This window comes from Empidonax traillii, unplaced genomic scaffold (assembly GCF_003031625.1).
Source record: "Empidonax traillii isolate 1590-97213 ecotype Southwest subspecies unplaced genomic scaffold, ASM303162v1 scaffold19:size3308961, whole genome shotgun sequence".
Taxonomy (NCBI): Eukaryota; Metazoa; Chordata; class Aves; order Passeriformes; family Tyrannidae; genus Empidonax; species Empidonax traillii.
Window position 1 is genome coordinate 959,739 of NW_020955212.1, and position 24,717 is coordinate 984,455.

General features: G+C 44.0%; 1 protein-coding gene across 9 annotated transcripts in view; it reads right to left on the reverse strand.

Annotated features, from left to right (window-relative positions):
* The window catches only part of POMGNT2 (protein O-linked mannose N-acetylglucosaminyltransferase 2 (beta 1,4-)), a 29,812-nt gene extending 9,367 nt beyond the window's left edge, over positions 1 to 20,445 (reverse strand). For 2 of the 9 annotated variants that reach the window (XM_027897461.1, XM_027897445.1), the window contains exon 1: positions 570 to 808. The gene's annotated coding sequence lies outside the window, so the exon portion shown is untranslated. Of the gene's footprint in view, positions 1 to 569; positions 809 to 843; positions 1,069 to 1,503; positions 1,609 to 6,507; positions 6,531 to 14,847; positions 14,992 to 18,009; positions 18,142 to 20,031; positions 20,178 to 20,387 lie in introns of those variants that run through there. The other 7 variants (XM_027897480.1, XM_027897489.1, XM_027897470.1 and 4 more) reach the window with 7 other exon arrangements.
* Between the last annotated feature and the right edge of the window lie 4,272 nt (positions 20,446 to 24,717).

A 24,717-nucleotide genomic window follows, 5' to 3' on the forward strand; every position in this document is an offset into this window, starting at 1 on the left:
AAAATTCTTGGGAGCACAGCACAGCCAATAAGAACATTGAAAATCCCTCCTTGGTTACCACAAGCTCTACATTAGCATGTTTTTAGGGGATGGTAAAAAAAAAAAGTAATCCCATAGCAGCACCTGTCCAGTAAAAAATACATTTCTGAAAACCTACAGAATTTGGTCCAGCTCAAAGACGTTTTCCCCATGAGACTTTTGTTTAAAAATGATACACCAAACCACCGGTCAAACAAAGAGGGACCACAAAGACCTGGGATTACAAATGAACTACTGCCTCCCTTCCCACATGTGCACAGACATAGAGGAGAGACTCGGTGTGAAGTTGCGGGGTAGCAAGGAGATATCATCACAAACATGCTAACCTCCCCCCCTCCCAAAGAACACTGCAGCCAGGACTGCCAGCAAAACTGAATTCAGAGCCGTATGTGATCAGCACAGCAAACAGAGCACAGTTACAATGACACCCAGCAAAGAAATGCAGTAATTCAGAGCATCTGCAACCTTTCTAGTCTTGGAACTACTGTCACTGGTAGGTAGATCAGTGTTTCCAGCACATGCACGCATACCTGGTGTTGCTAAATAACAGGGAAGGCTATCCGGTGCCTCTCTTTCACGGGAGAAAGGAAAAAAGAAAGACACCTTAAAGCTATGCTTTGCAGGGGAACGAACACTCTCCAGTCCTCTTCGTTCCTCACCACCACAAAGAAAAAGGAAAAAAATCCTCGCTATCAGCTCTCGGCACCGTAACCCGTGCACCATCTGCAGCCTGAGCTACCTTTCTCCCCCAGGTCTGAGCATGCTCTGTCCGCCGGCAGTGTCCTATCGCTCCAGCTGGCTCACCTCAATTTGTTAGCCTCCCAGAGGTCAGCCTTGCATGCAGGATGATTTGCTGCAGTATTCCCGCAAATCCCCAGCCGGGCAGCCACGCTGAAACAAACACCGCCCGTGCTGCTCCGCGGAGCTGAGCGTGCCTTGGGAGACAGGCGGCAAACTGCTTTGGGGAGGGGACACACACACACACATACACATACGTATTTTAGAAATCCTGCTTTTGAGGATCATTAATGCTACTGCTACTCCAAACACATCACACAAAAGAAGAAAACAATAGGAGCGAAAGGAAGAAAAAAAAAAATCCCCTTGCTGGAGGGCGTGAAAGCCTTTCGTCATGCTTTCTAGCAATTCCCTTGGCACCAGGGAAGCGATTTCCCTCCCAGCTGTGATGGTCAGCAAACGGCTTGGTATTGAACCTGGCTGTGACTGCCCTCCTTAAGAGATCCAGGGAACCGTATTTTCAAAATAAAGTTATCTTTTACGGTGGAAACAAGGAATTCTTAAATACAAAGGCACAGAAATGATCCTGCAGCTTGTAAAGGTCTCTTACTGCACACAAGCTGAAGGTCATGGAGGTGAAAGTGTCTCACACCAACCTTCTCAGCAGAGCTTGAACCTGCGGGGACTGAGCAGCTTCTTGAAGACAGCAAACCAGACAGTACTGACCGGGAACATTTCCAGTCGTAATCCCAGAGCAGGATCCACATGTGGATGATAACCCAGCTTTGCCCACAGCGCTCACCAAAGGGCTCATGGCAGGAAGTCACATCGCTGAACACAGGAGTGACATCCCAGCCTCAGGGACGTACTTGCAAACAGATCACAAGCAAACCATACAAGGCTCTCTCTAATGTGTTGACTGTATATTTGCAGGACACATCTTGTTGACTATCCGTGAGGATTTTTCCCTTACATTGAAACCTAACAGGTGAAAAAATAAGGATGAAAAAAAGAGGAAAAGTTCTCTAACACCTCTTTCCACCCACTTAAGGTGGACTTTGAACTACAGCACGAGCCTATGCTTGTCCTGAGAGGATCTCAAAGGGAGACTGATCAGTCACAGCTGTCTGGGAGAAATAAATAATAAAATAAAGAGCAAATAGAAGAGAGCCTGCCCTGTCTCCACCCTGTCCTGTTAGGACTGAGGATATCCAGAGACATACTTCTCTTTTTAGACCATCTCACTGGCCCCTGGCCCCTCTGAATACAAAATTGCTGCCTGATGTGGAACTAGTTCCCTGTTTTTCCTCTGAATTTTGAAAGTCGAGGAGTGGAGGTAGATTTGTAGCTGACTTCAGCTGAGAAAACACATCTTGACTCTGTGTTTTCTGCACTTCAGAAAGCTCCACTGCATAACCTACCATTGCTGCGAACAGAAGCCTTTCCACTGACTCCACAGACTTTCTCTTGTGTCCGTGGGACCCCTGATAACCAGAACACACCACATCTGATGTGTATTTTAGTGGGGAAGAAAGGACAACGTAATATAGACCCTGGTCCTCTATCTATGAATAAGCTTCTTCCCTACCAATAGAACGAGTTATATGCATATATTTCACAGGTACAATTTATCACATCACATAGAGCTGGAAAATCTAATCCCAGTCCTGAAGAGGGCCCTGCTGTCAATCTGCCACATCACAAAAGTACAAAACTACATCATTAAAGGGGGACACACACACACACAGCATAATCAAATCATTCCAACGACTCTGAAATGATAACTGTCCACTACTACTGCACCATAAGGCACTAAGTGTGGCAGTTCCAAGCTCTTCACAAACAGTCAGCACCAACTGCAAGTCGGCGAGGTTTGAATAGGAGGTCTTGGCTCAGAACTAAGGGTTTGATAAATATTTAATACCCCTCATAAAGGGGCCTTCAAAAACAGCACCACTAAAGAAATAGAGTTCATGTTTTAGAACTCCTAAAAGGCAGTACAGCACAAACAAAACTCATCAAGCTAGCAAAGAACTCTGAATAGATCCCTCTTGGTTTAGGGCTGACAAAGCGCAGGTAAGTCATTATTTACTGAATCTTTGCCTTGCACATATATGTTGCCTGCGTCACTCTGAGTCACAGCATTTATTATTTATAGTCCCAGAAGGACACTCTATAAGAAATTGTTCTTCCTGCAGTGCTTTTGAACTTGAAGTGCATCTCAGTTTGAGAGCACAAAGAAATTTCATGCCTGAACTAACAAAAAGGTCTTTGTACTGATAAATACAAAAGGAGACAAAGGAAGCATTTGGTTTCTGGACACCAAGATTGGGACTCCACACACAGAGGATGGCATTTTGATTCTGCAAAAGCTAACATTAAAACTCATGTCAAAAGGACCACGACTTCAGCCAATTATTGACAATTCCTAAGCAAGAATATACTCTGACAGGGAAAAAGGTATTTTTGGAAGAGTATCTCAATGGCCAAACGTCACTTTGCTCAACTGTGTTAAGCATGATATACTCCCAGGCTTAAGAGATGTAGGGCACAAGTTTTACAAAAATCTTAGGTTAACAAAGGCATAAGTATGATCAAACACATTTTACACACACACAGATTACATCTCAACATCAACCTGAAATTCACAGGTATTTATTCTCCTCCACGGACATGTGAATATTTTATACATATGAAATATATGCTTGCTTGCTATGTGATTTTGTCATATACTACATTACTCACTCTAATAACCCCTCCATCCCCACTAAGAACCACCCTAGCAGCACTGCAGGGACGTACTGGCCTGCTCCTGACGCTGTGTGCCATGTGTGTGCAGAGGAATGGCGTGGGAGAGTCACCTGCTCGATCCCAAGGCAGGAGAAGGCTTCAGTAGCTGTTCTGACTCAAGCCAGGTGTCACTTGAGCTCTTTCAAGTTCCCATTTTGTCATCAGTAATGACAGGTCAGCAGGGTGACAGAGATAAACCAATTCCCTCTCCTACAGCTTTGCCAACTGCAGACCTGCAAATGTAATTAGTGCCAACATGTCTGTAAAGGAATCTGAGATAATTCAAGCTCCTAAGAGCAGCTTGGGAAGTAAGTGATGTTCACCTAGACTGACATGAGAAACCAAGGGTAAGACATTGCCTGAGAGATCACTGGGTATGGCTCATGGCCTCACCCTGGCGCTTCCCACAGCCATTACTTGTTAACTGTTTTTGCCCAGGCGGCAAAAGATTATCTGCCCTCTCTCAGACGACACTTTAATATGAAGCCTTTATCACCAAAACCTCATCTGAACAAACACATCTCCCATTTTACAGAGGAAAAGACTGAAACTGTCCAAGGGATCTGGGTAGAATGTACCACACCAGAAGCCACAAATACAGCAACAGTGTCCTAGTAAAAATCCACCAACAATCAAACCCTCTTGTGTACTCCAAGGCTGTATTCATCTCCATGGGTTCCAGGGCTGAAGACAGGAGCCAGGCCTCCATGACCACAGGTGACAGTGTAAACTTGATAAAAGATAGAGAAGAATAAGTTATCAGCTCTGTCACTGTTGCTCTGAAAAGAGCTGCTGGAGGAGCAGCTATAAGCCTGACAAGTTCTGCTCCCTACACACCTTCCTCCCATCTTCTATTCCCAGCACAGTTGCCATGCAAAGGGCCATGGAGCCTCCTGCCTGCCTGCCTGGCACAGTCCCCCTGGACAGAACCTTGCCTGAAGCTGGAGGTCCTGCCAGCAAGGACTTGTCCTGAGAAGGCTGGAGGAAAAGGAAGAGAGCCCCCTTCTTCTTGTCTGTTGAGACAAACAGGGTAGTCAAAACCAGCAAGTCTCACAGATGTTTTAGGAAATTAAGATATTAACATCACAGCAAAATACAGCTGTTGAAAGGAAAAACACCCTTGAATGTGAATGTCGAAGGGGTGCCAAGCTATGCAAGAGAAGAGACATAACAGAAACACAAAACCTGCATTTTAAGAACCGTCAGGCACTTAGATCTATGGGGTGAACATATAAAAACTGTGTGGAAGTATCCAAAGGATAGGGCTTAAGATGACCAAGAATTTAACTGCCTTCACTGGATTATGCAACTGGTTTGGAAGGGGGCTACAGCTGTTCCAGAACTGCTGAGAACTTTGATGATCTTTGTGGCTCCCTTCCAACTCAGAATATTCTGTGATTCTATGACGGGACTGTTCTCTGATGCTACCTTTGCCCTAACCTTCCACTTTTTGATATATTCAGAGCCTTCGTGCTTCCATAAAAACCTTGGAGAACCAAAACCTACAAACCAATGTCCTAGTACTTCATGGAAAGAACTCCACAAGGAAGCAGCAGCAGCAGCGGCGTCTACAATTTTGATCCAAACAGCAACTTCGATCCAAGCTGGAGTGTGTGCTTCAATTAGCCAGGCTCTGACAAATGCCCAGAGGTAGCTAGAACAGCAGCATGACAGGAATATAGTTCAGAGCCAAGCTAGAGGAGAATCTAAATCAAATCAGAGGAAATAAAAAGGTTTACTGCCATTTTGAGTCCCGTAATTGCAAACAGATTGTTTTACCTCCAACGCCCCCTTCAGACACACCTGTACTCCACATCCTCACATTTTAAAGGGATGCAGGCAGCATACAACCCAACCCTGTTCATATGACAGTAACAATATTAACACAGTATGAACAACTGATAGGAGCACAGTATCACAGGATACCCCCTCTCCCCTGGAGGTGCTAATATCCACATGAAAATTCAGAATAGAGCATAAGGTCTCACAAGTCATATAATATAACTTAGATGGGAGGTAAAAAAAAAAAAAAAAAAAAAAAAAAAAAAAAAAAAAAAAAAAAAAAAAAAAAAAAAAAAAAAAAAAAAAAAAAAAAGGTGTTTCCTGACAGCATGGGCCACTGAAAAATGTTTGCTGGCCAACTTAAACATATAATTAAAATTGTTTTTTGGTTAGTACTTACAATACCCCAGTCTGACTTTCCCCCCAGAAAAGAACAATTCCTATCTTGTCCCTCATCTGATTACGGTACCATCAGAAGACCCAGCAGAGAAGTAGTAACACGTGGCTCCGGGCCAGGCATTTACTGTTTCAAATGTTGCTCTGAGGGCTACTGCTGCTACTGACAGGGGGAAGAGAAGAAAGCAATATGAATCATCTTTCTCAGCTTCAATGTGAACCACTGCATGCATTAGAGAAAGTGTGATGAATACACTGAATTACTTGTACAAACCCATTCCAACTCCTACAGGTGTCATATGCAACAATTTACAGTTCAATAGCTGGGAAGAACTTCTTCATGCCCTTGTCAGTTTGAAAATTCATGGAAGGACTATTGAATCTAGGCATATTTATCAAGGGCACAGCAGCAAGAGGAAGAGGTTCAAGCCTGATTTGAGGTTGTTTGTTGTTTGGGTTTTTTTTTTTTTTGGTATTAACTTGCTGTTATATTTATTTGAGTAGTAATAAAAAATAAGGTGGTTAATTTTTGTCCCATTTGATCCCACCAATAAAGCAGTGCATCCTTTCCCTACCACCCTCCTTGTGACCCCACTCATGTGGAGGTTATAATACCCCCAGAAGTAGCTGATATGACATTACGCAAGAAGGTGAAAGTTTCAGAGAAAAAGCAGAAAGTACCTACTGGAAGAGGAACATCTGCAAAACTGCTGGCACAGCTGTTACTCAGTGGTGGACGTTTGATGATGGGAGATTCCTTACCCAAGCCTGCCACAGCAGCTCACTTCTGTTCCCCTCCTTCCTACTGGCAAGATCTGCTGCCTCTGTTGCATCAAATGCTGAGTCAAGTATTTCACAATGAGAATCTCTTCAAATAACTGAAGTGCAACCTGACTGTCACTGAGAGAAGAGCAACATCAGCCTGATAAACCAACTGCTGTTTAAAACAGCTCCAGTTAGAAACATCTGCCCTCATTCATTTTGTACAGCTTTGGATCCATGCGCTGATACTTGCAAAGCCAAGAATAGAGTAGTCTTTCAGCTACTTTACACAGTATTTCAAGATGTCAAGGGCTCTCCAGAGAGCTTCCTACATCGGGATGTGCTTTTCTACCTCCAGGCTTCTGCTGGCACTGCTGCTGGTGCAGCCTTTCCCCACAGAAGCCACCTAGCCTTTATGAGAGTCCTGCAGCACTACCCAAGCACAGGGAAGGTTGAGCAGGTCTGAACCCTCCCACTTGCAAAGCATTCCCAAGATGAGCCATAGTAAGGACATATGTGCTGTCACACCCAGCATCCTCAAAAAGGAAGGTTCTTGTGACCTTGGAGAAAAGACAGGACTAAAATATACATATATATTGGCCATAGGCAGGGAGACCCATTTCAGCTTTGGAGGGGTCAGAGACAAAGGATACTTATCATCACAGGCAGAACCTTCCCGCCTTGGCTCATCCAGCTTCACCCTTTCTATGGCAGAAAGATGCGCTTATAATCTGTCCTGGAGGCTGACAGGAACAATCTGCTGAGGTAGCCAAACTTTCTTTCCAGGCAAAAGGATTAAAGCTACAGACACAAAAAGCTTCTCTTGCAACTAGGAAGACCCAAATCTACACCTGTATTAATGCAGCAAGTATGTGAAAAGAGAAAACACCCAAGTCAGGGGCTGAGGACTGACTAGAAAACAACAATCTTGCCAAGGGATTTACGGTTACACAAAGTAACCGCCATTTTTTTACCATCGAGGTGATGAAATGCACCAAACTGAAAACCAAAACATACATAAATAAAAACCCTCTTCTCTAATTTGCTTGAATATGTTTAACGCTTAAAAGCAAGTGTCAAATGTACCTAAAAGCGTTCCACTGTGACAAGACATGCACATAAATTAAGCAAGGACTAGAGATCCTTGTGTATAATAGCTTGACTTGTGACCTCCGTGCTAAGTATATATATATAGGTATGTAATACAAATGACTATTACAAAATTCATATAAAAGTCAGACAGAGACTACATATTTCTCCTAAGTTAACACCCACATTAAAAGACAATTAATCAGTGGCTTTATAAATCCAAAGAAATTGATTTCAGTAAGCTGCTAGCTTCTCAGCTTTAGTTTTATACTTCGATACAACCATAACACACTCAGAAGCCAAGAAGCTGCAAAGCCATATACAAATGTGTATGGAGTTGTCCCAGGGAATCTTACAGGAGAAGGGAAGGTGAGAGCAACTCCAGTCTTCATTTTCTGTTAACTCTCCAGTCTCTACATGAACATGATTAACAACTTAAGTAGTAAAGAACAAACAGCCACAGGCAAAGAACAGAGGTAAGAACAAATCATTAAAATGTGATAAGCACCAAGGGCCCTAACTTATCTAAGGGCAGTAAAAATGCAGACACAGAGAAAACCACACCATTTCTTCTCAAAATTAATCTGGTCGTATAGTTTTAGTGCTGAGTAAGTGACTGCCTCCATGCAACACCACAGTGTCTATTAGAAAGGACAGTATTTCATAAGTGCTTAGAGGTCTGATAACCTATTTTCCCAGGTGTGTCTCTTCCCTCCTTCCTAAAGAGGAAATTACACAGCAAATTAATCTTTGTGCACCTTTTTATTTGTCACCCCTCCTCCTCTTCCCTCCCTTCCCTCCTCCCATCCGTTGTGAAAGGTAAGCAGGAAAATATTGAAATAGAAATTGAAATACAGCAGGAACAGCCTGAGTCTGGTTTGGCTCACAGAGGTGAGTTTATGATATGGTTGAGTCAGTGCAAAAAAGAGGTCATGAAAGTGCTGTCACACACCTTTCTGGAGAGGGCTTTTTGTCCACACAGGTACAGATGAAAGGCTCATCTGCTGGGGAAACTAATCCTTTAGTGCAAAGGGATTTCAATTCACAAACCACCAACATCCCACTCAGTTTACATTACAGGTGGCCAGCTGAGAGTGGCGAAAACAACAGCAAAGTAAGACACAAAGCAATTCTCAGCTCACTCATTTCCAGCTCATCAAAGGCTAACCAGTGAATGTCCCATGCAATGGACTGTGATCATTCTGTAACTACATTTGACTGCTTGCCATGAGCAAATGCAAAACCCCATCACATCCACGGAATCACTGACAATACAAAGCACTCCTCTTCTGAAGAGAGAGTGCAGCCCCTACACCCAAATTAAGGAGGGTTTTTTTCCCTGGGACAAAAGAAGGGACAGAGGCAGACGGTTTCAAATGCCTTCCAGGCATTTCGAAAGACTGCGCTTAAATATTTCATTGGCCACCAGTGATTCAAAATTCACATACAGTTTAAAACTGCAAATGAGTCTCTGAGTTTAAAGAAATCAGGATCTAAACTCTCAGTTGGGTACCACTCCTAGAACAAAACACATTCACATTAGTACACCGCTGCAGGGAACTGTTACTCACAGAACATTGTGCAAAACTGGGCCCTAAAACATAATGGGAGAAATTTTAGCACCAAAAGAAATTCGAATCCCTCAGCATGGATTTGAGAAGAATGTAGCAAAAACATCCCAAACAGGCTGGTTTAGAAGACGAGAAGCTGAGAAGGGAGAGCAAAGCTTATTTTTCAGTGTTAGCTGTAAGACTTTGTAAAAGGAATCTTTAAAAAACTATGTGGTCTACTACCCGAGAGCATAACTAGATAAATAAGGAAGATCTGCATGCAAGGCTACTTCATATAAGGGGTACACAACCAGGAAACTCATTAGAATTCCTTGTAGTCATTAAAGCATGGTCCTAACATCTACCCAGCTCCAAAGTGAAGAAAGAGACAGTTCTCTGAAACAGAAGTTACCTATGTCAAATTTACCCAACAAGGACTTGCAGTCAAGGACTCAAATCCAGTAATTCAGCTCCTCTTTCTTTCTTGAGCAACAAAGAAGCCAGCAGATCAGACTTTAGAGACATCTTTCCCTGCTAATTACATGATAACAGTTTATAACAGAGATTGTATCGCACTCACCATCTCTAGAGAGCAAAAATACACGCGTAATCAAATTGTTAAGGTAAAACAGTAAAACGATGGAAAGGCAATTAACACCATTATAAAGAAATCTTTGCAACAGAAAAATGAACCATATTCTCAGTTGACCTTTGGCAAGTAAGATAGATGGTGCAAAAAACACATTTTCACAAATACAAAAACCCCCCTTCTGTTATCAAATAAACTCTTGTTCCTCTCACCTTTAATCCCAGGCTCCACATAAGAACCATAAGAAGTCCTTGCTTAACATCAAAATGCTCCTTGGCCCCTTTTGACTCGCATGTGGCCTTCAGAACATCTAGAAGCTGAAGAAGGGGCTCCTGGATGCAACTGGGCAGAGAAGTCCTGTTGTCAGTGGTTACCTAGATCTCTGTTTCAGTTTTAAAAGGCAGAGTCAAAGGCCAGAGGGGAGGAGGACACTTGCATATGTGTTTTGAAAGGAAATATTTTACAATGGAAAAGGGAAACATCACTTGGTTCAGAAGAACTGTGCAGCACAGCCTCTCACAGGTATGACAAAGCAAGCTTTGGTGCCCAGGATTATCAAATGGCAACAAAAGCTGCATGCAGGATGGGAAAAGTTAGTCAAACTTTTCAGCAGTCACTGGAAAAAGCTTGAAAGAAATGAAGGGGCAAATTACTGAGCCATTTGCTTACACAGCATTTGTACGGAAAACTTCCAAGTTAAGTCCAAATAGCCAACTATACTAAAACTCAGGTATGTCTCTTCTCAAACCTAAACAAAAACAATCCAAAAGAATAAAGAGGACACAGGACTAAAACAAAGGGAAGGAAGAGAAGAAACAAGTAGGAAGGGAATAGAGAACAGAAAGATGACGCACTTGGACAAAAGATATACAGCAGAAGAATGAGTAATCTTCAAAGACTGCTGCAGAGAAAGAAAAAGACCAGACAGGGAAATTAAAAACAGAGCCTTCCACTAAAGGACAACCAGAAAAAGACCCAGATAGAGAAAAGATCATAGAGCCATAGAATGTGCTGAGCTGGAAGAGACTCATCAGGATCATTGAGTCCCACTCCTGGCCCTGCACAGGACATCCCAAGAATCACACCATGTGCCCAAGAGTGTTGTCCAAATGCTTCTTGAACTCAGACAGGCTTGGTGCTGTGACCACTTCCCTGGGGAGCCTGTTCTAGTGCCCAACCACCCTCCTTTAGCCACTTGTCCAAGAGGTTTCTTTCTCAGGCTGGTGGAGAACAAGCCAGTGTACAGAGTTTCAGTCCAAAGGTTTTTACACTGGGCAGGAGGGAAAGGAGTTGAATTGTACATTATTGAAAATTTCTATACATCTCCCTGTTCACACGGGAGGAAAAGCTATGCACTCTCATGCAACATCCTCAGTCTCTTCTAATGCTCCCACCCTTCTAGGCCACGGCGCTGCGCTATAGACAAGGTGTTATTACCTACTACAGACAAGGTGTTCCTCTGCTCATGGTTAGCAGACATGGGCAGAGCATGAAAAGCAAGGAGAGGAAGTGGATGGATGCATCTGTGAGGCAGCAAACTCCAAACCATTAGGGTTTCCATCTACATCAAGGACAGTAGCAGAGAAGAGCAACTACTCTCAGACTACTCTTCAAGGGGACATTTCCTTATCCTACTTCAAGCTACTAAAACAAATCAAACTCCTTTGACATAAAGAGCTTTGCTTACGCCACTAAGTGTGGTGCCAGGTACACACCAATGGAAGCAATGCTTGTGCTTAGATTTAAGGACGTACCTAATTCCTAGCTGGATCAGCACTTTCAACCACACATCCCTGTGGGCCAAGGATTTGCATTCTTACACATCTTTAAACTTTCCAAGTCATGTCATTTATCATTCTGACTGTGATAAAGGATGGCAATACCCTGCTCGTTTATCTTGTTCTTAGTACTCTGCAGAAAACAAAAATATAGATTTTTTTTAACAACGAGGTGTAGGACACCAACATCCCTCTCCTTCTCTGATAATTTAACTATAACATATCACCACCAGGCTTAAATCAAAAGAAGGGAGAAAAGAACTCAAAGGATGAGAGAAAAAAAAAAGTGGGGGAAGTGACATTTACTGCAATAAACAAAATATCTACTTACAGATCACATATGAAAAGAACATCTCTATTAAACCTGATTTCAGAAGAGCTGACAAAGATAAATCTACATGAAGTTTCAGGTATTTCAGCCTGAACATGGAAAATACACATTACTCTGAGTTTATGAAGGGCTTGGTTTTTTGGTACTATTTATACACAGTTTCTTGGTTCTTTTTAGACATACTGCAAGATTTTAAACCAACAGACTTGGAGTGCTCACTGATTTTAAAAGACAACAGCTCCCTATTTTCTAACATGCTTCTAAATTATATATGGGCTGTGTACTCCTCCAGACAAACGAACCCTGATTAATTACGTTCTGTCTCTAGCCAGTCACTTCAAATAATCTCCACCCTCCCACCTCCTCATCACATGAAATAAAGACGAAGACCAAACAACGTCAGTCACGTTGCAGATCTACTCAACTGCCACCTCTACCTGAAACAACACAATACATGCATTGAGATCTTCATCAGTCTCCACCACTAGAAGCAGAATTTTTTGCTGCAGTGGGCTCAGGCAGCTCCCAAGAGGGTTCTGGCTAATATATGCCCTGCACAGCCAGCATTATGGGAGACTGCATCCAGATCCTCTCACGAGTTTCTCCTGATGGGACTGCATTCCTCCCTAACTGAGTTTCTCTTTCATGCCTGGATAAGTGATTTCGGCTGCACCTGTGGTCTGCGATGCATTTAACCAACAGCACAGTGTGCTCCATGACCTGGCTGTTCCCCAGCCACGTGCCTGCAGGAATGCTGCCTGGAGCATTAAGCCCACTGCGTGTGCTTGAGCACACACGTCCCATTTCTGACCTGCTTCATTACCCTTCTCTCGGCAAGCTGGCCCAGAGTTAATTTAATGTGTTTAAGGACTGAAGACCAGCCTCGCCACCCTGCAGTGCTATCAAACATGTTACAGGCTGAGAACTTGGCCATATTCCATCTGTGGGGTTTCCTCCAAAGTCCCCTTCTTCTGAAAATAGCTGAGTTGATGCTTGATCAGTATGAGAACAGCGCTCCATCCAACACAGCCTACCACAACCAGAGAGCTCTTTGCACACCCAGTCTTCCCCTACAATGGCACAGGAGCCAGATCATTTCCAAGTCTCCTTAACTGATACTCACAAAGTATGGAACAAGATTACAGTAGAAAAGAGCGGTCCCTATATTCAGGCTCTACTGGCCTTGTCAGCTTAGCACAAGGTCTTTCACATTCCCCAGGCCACGAAGTAGCATTGAGGTGACACAGGAATAACTAGAGGCAAGTAAGTACTTTCCAGCTTCTTCCTTAGCAAACTGCAAGAAGACTCCCCTGAGCCTGAGGACTGCCATGTTCAGCTTCAAATCCCCATGGAAGAAAGTCTTCCCTTTCCAAGAGTGACTTCTACCTTCATCAACAGCTAGCAGGATGTAAAGAGCTAGAGGCCCAGTATAATCACCACAGCTTTGAGAGAGGAGAGGGGGACAATCTATGTCAGAGCCACACCTGGACGTGCCTTTGCACTGCAATCCCATCTCTACATACAAACAGGCTTCCTCTCAGCCCATTTGGAAGAAACTGTACTTTCTACCAGTACTATATAAATTAAAAACCTTGAAAGTTCAAACACAAATCACTTCTTTTCTGATCCGGCCAATTAAAAAATGAAGAATGATAACAAGTTGTGAAATTTATCTTGTCACCAGCCTAATTGCTACTCGGAGTTTCAAATTATGGCAGAAAAAATGAGGAAAAAACCTGAAGTGCTTATAGCTTGTTTAGGTTCTGGTTTACACAGTACAGCATTATCTTTGTCATTGTGCGACGAAATGCAATTGCACTGTGGACCTCTACATCAAAACCCCCCTACTTTAATTTGAGTATTAAATCAGCAAGAAAAGAATTCCTGTACTTATTTCAGAGAGTTGCTTATTGCTTTTAAACATGTGATCTCTCTGCAAAGGTTAATACTAATTTGTCAAAAATATTAGTTCTTTTTACTACAGAATTATTATGGTACTAGGATTTAGGATTAGGATACCAAGATACTATGATTGTTAGGATACCTGGTGGTATCCTAATAAATAAAGAAATGTTTTGAGATCTCCTTTCTAAAGAGGGACTGGGTAAGGACTGAGGAGAAAAGGAGGAAGAAAAGGCTTCAATGTAAGTAGGTGTGAGCTTGTCTACAGATGGAGAGGTAAGGACAGAGAAAGATTAAGTGAGGAACCCAGTGTCAAAGAGAAAAAAAAATCAACTACAAAACTACAAATGGACTACAAACCTTCCAAGTAGAAGTATAGTACCCTGGGTGCACTTGGATGTATTTGGTTTAAAGTTACTCATTCACCTTTCTTCACTCATTCACTTCTTCACTAAAAAAGTCACCCGTAAGTACCAGAAATAAAAGCCCAACAATCAAAAAGCAATCAGAGTTACATTTTTAAAGCTAATTCTGCCCCTCTCTTCTTCCCCCCAAGCTTCCAACTTCCCATCTCAGGGCTGTCAGTAGCTGTCAGCGGATCATATGAGAAATTCATCTGAACATACAACATAACTTGACAGGCAATACATCAGAAAACCTAGATGTGACAACAGCAAATTCTACCAGATGGTCCTGGATCGTATCTATCTATTGAAAAAAAAAATTGACAGAAAAAAAAAATCTCTACCACAGAAAAGCAGAACTTCAGAAGAAGAAAAAAGAAAAAATCTGGTATATGCACTGTTTCACCCTTTGTTGTATCCATGCTAGAAAAGCAGACACACCTCCAGCTCGTCCTCAACAGCTTGTCCTGTCATAAATATCTATATGTATATTTAATCCTCCTACCCTAAGAAAAGGCTTCTAAATAAAGATGCCTTTCCATTAAAGTAGCCGTATGTGCTACTAATAATGCTGCTTTCCAACTGAGAAAACTCTGTCAATGACTCTGGAGCCTGGTCCTGCTCCAGCACCAACATGGTCTCTGGTACACCGTAAGCCTGGGAGTAGCTGCGAACTTGAAGCACTTTCAAGAGTCACTGTTTGCTGCCCTTCCCATCTCCCTGCTGCTCTTGCAGGCAGCACAGATTCTGATTGTGTTCGGTCTGCCTTCATAGCTCATCAGCCTCTGCAGCGACCCTCTCGGGAGAGACCTTGGATCGCCTTGTCCACTGTCAGTCAGGCAACTGCATGAAGGCAGATGAGGCCAGCAAGTCAAACTGTCAGGCTGCCACTGTTCAAGTGAGACCTTCAGGGACACCATTCCTTGCTCCTGTTCTGCCCCTGACTTCAATAGCTGCGTGCAGATACATGTTTTGCTCTGTGAGAAGTAGTTGTGCGTAAGTGCAAAAAACTACTGTGCATCCCTGTCCTCCCAATTACACACGCTCTGAAGTAAGAGGCGTGTAGTCCAATTTATTTTTTAACTGGTAAAGCAAAGAGACATGAAATCTGAGTGCATGTGAGGAATGAAAACAGTGAAGGATGTGGTGTTATTTTATCAAACGTTTAACAGGACAGGGTAGTTCTCCAAAGTTCTTTGGAAATCTGACAGCTTCTTTGGATGCAAAGTTGTGGCTGTGGTAGAAAGGAGATCTGCTTGCTGCCAATGCACAAGCTGCACTCCACAGCTTAGGACTCAGCAAATCTCTCTTCAGGCCACTGTGGCAAAATCAGTTTGCACCAAGAAACCAGACTGATCCTTTAACAAAGGAATATTTCTGTATATCATACATACCTATTTTCCTTCCCCTAAGGAAAGCTCCTTCCATTATAAACTCTCCTTTGTTGTTAAACGAAGTACACGCATTTCCTGAGTGAGAAACACCTGTGAGGGGGGATTACCCCAGTGCACTGCTGGGGAACTGGGCTGCAGTCGAGCTTCAGAAACTGCAAGTGAGTGGACTGGCTCTGGAGATTGCTAATGCAAAGGGCTTTTTTAGCAATGACAGATGGCTACTCCCTGACTTCTGAAGAAGCAGTTTATTGTCTCCATCCAATCCATTTTACAATTATCACCTTTAGCACAGACAGAAAGCTACTTTTACATCATGGACCTGAGAACAAAAGACTTACAAAAAAGTCAGTTCTCCCCTCCTCCTCGAACTTCAACAAGGAATATTAGATTTTTTTACTCTGCCTTTGTCGTTTTAACATAAAAGGAAAAGCCAGTGACATTTCCAAGTTTTGTTGTTGTGCACCAGTGGGGTTTCAAATACTGCAGAGGAACATAATTACATTTACAGACACTTATGACTGGAACGTAAATGTTGAGACAGCAATAACAATCTCTTAGAGATAAGAAAAATAGGCCTTTAGCTCAAAACGTATGTTCTGGTTAAACTGAAAATGGACACCACCTTTATAGTGGAGTGCCTTTTTGCATCCTAAAAGTTTTTCTATAAATACTAGACTATGATTTTCCAAACCATCAGCTCCCTACAGAGAGAAAAATACAGATCTTAGTATTTCATCGCTCTCAGTAGAAATACTGTAAAACAGGAGGCCTAAGAATAATATGTATTTAATAAAATGGATGAAACCTCCTCCCATTCTGATATTTAATTATATCTCATTAGAAAAGCAAAAATAGTGCAAATCAAAGTCCATGAGTCAGCTGTTTATTTATTTATAGGCATTTATATAGCACTCATCACCATAGCAACCGGGAACCTTTTTTCCTTCTTGTTCAAAGGCAAAGTTGTAATTTTGAAATGTGATCCTTTCACATCACAGTGCAAATAGGTACTGAGGTCATGTGCTGCAAACACTTAGGCAGGTGTTTAAAGAACATGGACAGACCTAAGTCAAACGCAGACCAGGGGAGACAGAAACAGATAAAGGAAAACTGAAAGGAAAGGAACCATGAAGCAAGAAAGAACGAGGGAAAGAGCGAAAAAGTAACAGCATGAGAAAATTCACAGTGCACTGTGTCCGACAACAAGCCATGATCTCCCTGGTACTTTTTAGCTGCGGTAAAAAGTGATTGGTTCATGAAGCACAGTTCAATTAATGAAGACTACTTAACAAGTTCCAAATTTACGCTGAGGACACCGGTGAATATTCCTGAGCAAGAATTTCCAAAAGGATAGTAGCTTAAAAATGAGGCTGCAGAGAGGGCTGTCTCTCTTTTGAGAGCAGAGAAGTCACGAGCCTCACTTTGACTGCTACTCTCTTCTGATACCCCAGCAATTAGCCACTATCAAATTCCCACAGAATTAACAGACCTTTTTAAAAATGCCATCTGCTCACAAAACATCAAAGAAATGAGTAAATTAGAACACTGCTCTTGAATACACCATTATAGAATGAATTACGAGGTGTCCTGCAATTGCAGTTTCACCATGACACTGCTGGGAACTACTTTTCAGATCCTCAAAAGAGATTGAAATTGGTTTTATACTATTTCGTCTGGTTGCTTCCCACCACCATACAGATTATACCCATACATGCACTGTGCAGTACTCCAGATCCTTTTTAAAGCTAATGAACTTCTAACTGGGACAGAAAGAGAAAAAAAAAATCACTTTGTTATATAAGAGATGTTATCATGAATATTTCCTCAAGACTCAAGTATGTGAAGTTATATCTTCAACTCTGCACTTAGTTTGATACTATCTTCTTAAAAAACTAATACTGTCCAAAGCAGTTAAATAAGGGGCGTTCAGTTGTTCCTAAACCAAACATAAATCTTTACACGAGACTGGTGGTTATTTTGTAGTCTTTTTTTAAACTGTATTCTAAATAGGGCAGAAGCTGCATGTATGACAGCAGGAAAAGTGACAAGTTCCTTATCTGGAAAAGCACCAGCAGGCACTGTTATCAGAGAAGACCAGCTCTTTTAAAGTGGATTGATGAAGCTATTTTTAAGAACACCTAATAACATCACAGAGGAGACTCTGATCTCCGCAAAGGTGAGCCGCACAGCTCGATACTCCTGGGAGGCAGCTAATGAAACTGAAGCTTGTCATACACAGACTGCGTCCAGTAATTGGCTTTGAAAAGTCGCGTTTGAGGCTCCACCCTGCTGAGCTCAATGCCCCGCTCAGAGCTTGCTCCAAACACCGGCAGAGAGGGGCACTGTCTGGCATCACCAAGTCTGAGTGGCTGTGCCTCCCCTGCCCGTGCCACCAGGCCCAACCTGCGTGCGTACTTGTAAGGCAAAAAAGGAAACCTACTTTCTTTCAGCACCTCGCACCTAACTGGTTTGCTTCCAGGACAGGGAAAGACGGTTGTGGGGGGAAGGTGGCAAAATGGTGTTGGAGCAAGGCAGTGTGCTGATGGAGGAGGAGGGAACATGTCCTACCACAGAAGGTGAAGGAAAGGGGTGAAGACCTAAAAAGAGAAGGAGAGTCCCACGTCATGCATTCATACAGCACAGCAGAACAACCAAATGCTAACTCTCAGTCAGTGCTCTGGGCCCACTGTGAAAAGTCACTGGCACTGGCTCTCCCAGGAAGGCAGTCAGCAAAACAGGGGAAGCATCACACATTTTCCCCAAAACTCCCCTGACCCTTTCTAGCTCACTCTTCCGCAGGCTTTGTGGACCCATAGGCCCATTCTTCCCCTCGATGTGAGCGACAAAACTGAATTCTGCATCCATCTTGAAACACAACCAACGAAATTACCATTCCACAGTGTGAGAAGACCAAGAAATTTCTTGAAGAAATTTTGTCTGCACAGCTGAGGACCTCTGATCTGATTTGAGCTTTGTGGTTTAACGCTCTCCTTTGCACCACCTTCTTTTTTCATGACATTTCCTGCCTCCCACCACTTCCTAGAAAAATCTGCTCCTTCACAGCCTAGATACGTCCCAGTCGGAAAAGCCATATTAAACAGAAAACAGGTTCTTCTGCTGAGAAAAGTCATCTATGGCTCTGATTATTTGAATAAACTGATAGTTTTACTCGTGGAGGAACTCTAAGCCTCTATGTCTTAAAACACCTTCTAAAAACCTTCCTGTGTTAGAGCACAGGCCAGATATGTTGGAAAACTCTGAGGAGCTGTAACTGAATGTGGGCTGCTGTTACAGGGAACCATTTAAACCCACAGCACCTACAGAAGACTTCAAAGCAACAAATTTTAAGTGAAAGGGAGTCAGAATAAGGGAGATGAGAATAGGGGGATGAGAATATTCAACTGACTGAAGCAAATCTCAGTAAGTTCACAGTGGGATGTGATTCAGGAGACTGGAAATTTAACTGGGAAAGGATTTTCATAAAGGCCATCCATTTTGCTCACTGCTTAACACAGAACGTGCTCCAGGCAATTAAGCACAAAACATCAGCCAGGTACGTAGAGTGCATGTTCATGGCATGCTTCACGAGTGTTGGAAGCTGAACTCCAGCTCTGATGGCAGCTAATTAAAGCAGAGAAGTCCAAGTAAAACTGTCACCTTGCAATCACAAACTGCTAAAAATGCACCCTGGCAGAAAAGTGCTCTCTGCAAGGCAGGGTTCCTGTATCTAGTTCATGCATTTGGTATCTACCACGGTTTTGAAAATGACACTGCAAAATACACATCTTGTCTTACAGCTGATGTGTTTAGCATACATCAGATTTGGGTCGGGGAGAACGTCCTCGCAGAGAATAAAAGCTCTTCTCGTTCTCAGCTAAGTCAAGGCTTGAGCTAACAAGCCAATCAATCAGTTCGAGTGTTTTGAGATCCCTCTTAAAAGAAGCCGTTTCTATTTTATTACCAGAGTCAGCAGTCACCGTTTAAAAGTCAGCATATGTCAATAGTTACCCAACTATGGTGCTGGTGTGAAAACACCGATATGTTCCCTTGGCTTTAACAGTTGCTCAGATACAGTCATTATTCTCATCACCGGGGGATAGCGTACCTCTTCAATTTTTTTTTTTTTTTTCCTCTCAAAACAGCAGCCTTTATTCTTAATAGCCCGTTTAAACACTGAGTTAATTGTGAGGGGCTGGAAGGAAGGAAGGAAGGAAGAGGACACCAGCAGCCACCGGTGAGCCCGACCTCACAACATGCATGTGCAACGCATCCAGAGCTGACACAAGCAAGAGAAACTTTTCCACTTTGCTTAGTCAGCACACAACAATTAAACGGGGCAGGATGCGGCACCCGGATCCACTGGGGCCAAACTCACATATCCACTGCTAAGCTCTCAAAGCCGAAGACAGGTGTCTGGGACGGGGAGGGGTTCCCAAGGCACTCAGCCATCAAGGAAAATTGTCAGGAGAACATAATTACATCTCTACCTGCCCCGGTAGGCTTTAAACCTGCAGCGTCTTTGACCTCTGGGGAGGTTATCCAGAGTTTTAATTGAACAGCTGCCTGCGAGAGCAAGCCCTGCAGGAGCAGGCACTGCTCGCCCTCACCGCCCGCCGCCGGACCGGAGCGGTGCCCATGGCAGCGGGGCCAGCCCCGCTCTGGTGGGGTTTCCCCGGGTTACCCGCCCCCCTGCCGTGGGGTCGCCACCGATCACGAGGGGCACGGCCCCGCTTCCCGCACCTCCCCGCCACCCGCTCTCCCCTCGGAAAGGAGGCGCAGCCGCCGCCCCCTGCGAACCGCTCCCTGCGGGTGCTCGGGCCGCCCCCGCCCCGCGCCGCCTCACCTGCCGCCCGCGGCAGCGACCGCCCCTCGGCCCGGCCCGGCCCGGCCCCGCCGCCCCGGCCGCCTCCTCGGCAGCGCTGTCCCCGCCCCAGGCGGGCGGGGACGGGGCGGGGACGGGGCGGGGACGGGGCGGGCGGCCTCTCGCAGGCGGCTGCGGCGCATGCCCGGCCGGGCGAATGGCATTGTGGAGGGGGCAGTGCCCGCGGCCCCGGCTGTCCTGCTCGATGTTTGTGCTGACAGTCCAGCCTGGCCTGCCCGGGGTGTTCGGTGCACACCCTCCACCCGGTCCCAGCCACCCCCTTTCTCACCGCAGTCTGGCGGGTTCCCCTCGCGGCTTTGTCCCCAGTTTCCTGGAGCTTTCTGCTTCTCATTGCCCACCCGCAGCTCCTCGTCTTTCCCCCAGATAGAATCATGGAATCATCAGGGTCTGAAGAGACCCTCAAGATCATCCAGTCCAACCGCCAGCCCACTGCTACCGCTCTAACCCCATAACCACTAAACCATATCACCCAGTGCCAGAATCAGGCGCCTTTTGAGCACCTCCAGGGATGGTGACTCCCCCATCTCCATGGGCCACCTATTACAATACCTGACAACTGTGATTTTTTAATTTTTAATTCAGGAAAGTTTTTCATACTGTCTCTCGCAGTATCCTTCTGGACAGAATGTCCAGCATACAGCTGAAGAACCATGTTACATGATGGATGAGCAATCAGCTCACAGCTTGGGTGCAAAGAGTTATAGTGAATGGGGCTGGCGTGCAGTAACTAATGGGGTTCCACAGGGCTCCATTTCTCTTCAGCATCTTCATTAATGACTTGGATGCAGCACTCGAAGGAATGCTAGGTTTGCTGATGACACTAAATTGGGAGGAGGTGTCGACTCCCTCGAGGGCAGAGAGGCCCTGCAGAGAAACATCAACAAATTAGGGAGATGGATCTCTCTCACTCATAATGTACATGCACTAAAGTGGAAGGCAGCCATCTGTATGATGAGTACATGGCTCCAAATCCATCAGGAAAACCTGGCAGATCGAAGGCACTTGCATCCTTACTGGAAGAAGGTTCCTTCACACTGGGGAAACCGTGACAGCAGCAGCAGGTCACATTCATGTGTTGGGATTTGGTAAGGTTAGGCTTCACCAGAGCAAACCAGAGACATTAGGGCTTGAATAAACCACTGAGAGCATGATGAACCTGGACAAGAGGTTGAATTGCAAGTGGACACCTGTGCATACAGCACCTTTGCTTGACCCAGCCTCTCCCGAAGTTAACGGGTCTTTTGTCATTCACCTCACTTAGGCTTTGTATTTCTCATGGGAACCTTCTATTCCAACGCCCAGACAGTGCTCTCAGTCAATGGAAAGGACAGATAGCAGTTTGGTAGCATCTTTCACATTAGCTGGTGTTTGTATGCATAACTAAACACTCCCAGAGAGACAGGACTGCTAAACATGCATGCAGGGATTTAATATAAAAGTTTAACCGTTGAAAAGTTTTCTTCTGAAAAGCTGATAGTCATTTGGGAGAATTCAGATTTAATAGCTCAGTACTCCTTCCTCCAGCCTCTTTTTTTCTGCCTTGCAGATTTTGTAGCTAATGATCTGAAGAATTTACTTGTGTTACAAGAGATACACATGAGAACTGAGGCTTTTCAGAAATGCTCATTGCTACTCAAAATTAACTTCATTACAGTCTCTATGAATTTTAGCGTTGAGCTCCCATGGACTGACAGGCAAATGTTAGACTTCTGAGATTTGTTTTCCAGAGTTTGTTCAAGAACTATTATGCTAATGAAATCCATTGCAAGAGATCCCATCTACTCTATTTCTCATTACATTTGTGAGTTATACTCCAGTCCTAGAGTGACTTCAGAATGCTAGACTCGCATCCCCATAACTAGAGGAACAGTACAAAATAATCATTATCATCACCATTTTCATTAGCATTTCTTGGAGTAAAAACTCACTATTTCAAAAATATTTGGAGATGTCTATTAATCTTCCCAAAGCATTTGTGAGTAGAAATCTTGACTAAGATTTCATGAATACCTGCTTGCATAGTCACATAAATGTCATCTGCAGTGCTACTTTTCCTCCTTGTTATGAAATATTTAATGAACCAGTCAAAAGCCAGACATTACAGTAATTTGAATTAAGTGGCCAGTCACGTATCACAGACGATGAATGGCCAAAGACACAGACATAATCGTTCAAGAAAAAAAAAGAACAGCCATAAGCTGAAATGTATTTCTATGAAATATTCATAGGATTGCGGTGATTTATTGTCATGTCTGCTTCAGAATAATCTGCAACGGGAAAAGAGCATAATCTGATAAACTTTTCATGCAAACCAGTTCATTTGTTACTCCTGGAGCAAAAAGTTTGTAGACCCACATCTGTTTAAGTCTATTGCCTGTAAGGGGTAGGGATGTGTTTTCCTTAATGCAAGGTTTTACAGGGGATACCTAGTGGAAGCAGTGTGAATGTGCTGATGGCAGACACAGTCCCTTCAGGTGCCCAGATGTAGGTGCCTAGTGCCATTTTAGACAGTTTAGGTTGCCCAAGACATCTGCACAAGGCTGGTAGATACAACATGGGGCCTATAAGCCACTGCCAGACCCAAACTTGAGCTTCAACATGGTACCACACAGTTTTATTGCCCAAATCACTTCTGATTTGACTGTTGAGGGAATAAATCAGCTTTTGGAGACATAGGCAGAGGATGGGCTCACAATTAGGAGCTAGAACAGTTGAGCCACCTTTTACAGTTCAATAGACAGAGCTGTATCTCCAACCTGAAGCAAACCTTTTCCCAGCTCATACATCCTCTCCTCACATCACCTTATCCACTTGGGTTATAGCTCTCTTTTTGTGTGCAGCCTCTTTGGATGAGAAAATACCAGAGGGATCAGTCCTGGAAGCTGACCATGTCCAGCAGAGCTGCTGATGTGCCTGCTTATGAACACCAAAACACTGGACTGCAGCACTCCAAGCCTTGCCCAGCTGAAGTCAACTAGATCCACCAGTTTCTTTGTTGTGTCTTTCTGTGTGATGTTGCCTCAGCTTTTTTTGGGCTGTTTACCTAATGCCTCTGCTCTCCCTTGGTTTTCAGTACCTCTGTGTGTGCTGCATGTATTGTGGGGACTTGTGTTCTTAAGCTTTTTAAACTAGGACAGACAGAAGGATCTACCCAGGTTTTTAGTAGGATCTTGCTGGGATTTAGCCACCCAGATATGGTTTGCCTGTGGTGTAGTCACAGCTCAGCAGAGCTTGTGGGCCAACCAGCCATTATGTAAAGCTGGATGAGCACCAGTGATTCAAGTCTTGTAAGAAGTAATAAGGGACATCCATGGAGTGTGCTGCTGCCTGATCATCCTGCCAAGGAACACTGTCTCAGACAAAAACATCAGTGAAGCCATTTGGGACTGAAGACACCGTGTAACTCTCTGCACATCTGCTCAGCATAATGCTAAATGCGGGCAGCAGAGAGAGCTGAACAAGGGACTTTGAAAGTGCTACATGCCTCAAAACTCTCTTACAAATTCATGTAATTCACTAAAGAAATTATACATATTCATGGTCATTCTACCTCAGGACTGTGAATTTGTGTGGAGGGGATAAACATTTTCTTGCCTCCGAAGAGCAAGATTTCATTAAACTGTCTCTCTTTTGGAAGAAGCAAGCAGTGACCCCAATCTCTGCAGTACCTGGCAGCCAGTAATAGCTGTTTCATGATCGGTACCTGCCCCCTGGTAGCAATTTTTCACACGCTGATGTCGAACACATGCAGGAGTAAAAAAAGAAATAAATCTGCTGCTGAGCAACACTGCCACTGTGCCTACAAGGCTGTGAGGGCACTTGGTGTGCTGAAAGGGCTGCTGTCATCCCAGTGTTTTACTCCTCGAGCCCAAAGGCGGGTAATTGCCGGTGTTGCTAAGGAAGGTTAAGGCTTTCTTTGTCTTGTTGCGGGTAAAATGAGGTGAAATGAGTGCATGTGCTGTTGAATAGGTAAGCAAACATAACTATTCCATTCAAGGAGATATCAAAAAACCTTGTAAGGATGCCAGTTAAAGCTATCCACTAGATTTGTGGTGATAAGAAGAGAACAAAAAGACTTCCCAGTCCCACAACCCGGGCACTGATCCCTGCTTCTGCCGCTAGCGATCAGATCCCACTGACCGCAGGAGTGAGCAGCATATGGTAATCTGCACTAGCACAACAGCAAAGTAATGGAGAGGGGGACTCCTTCCTAGCTCCCTGTGGTGTAGCAACAGCTTCTGCTTGGTTTTGGAGTGGTCTGCTTAGTTTGGAATGCAGGACAGTTAGATAA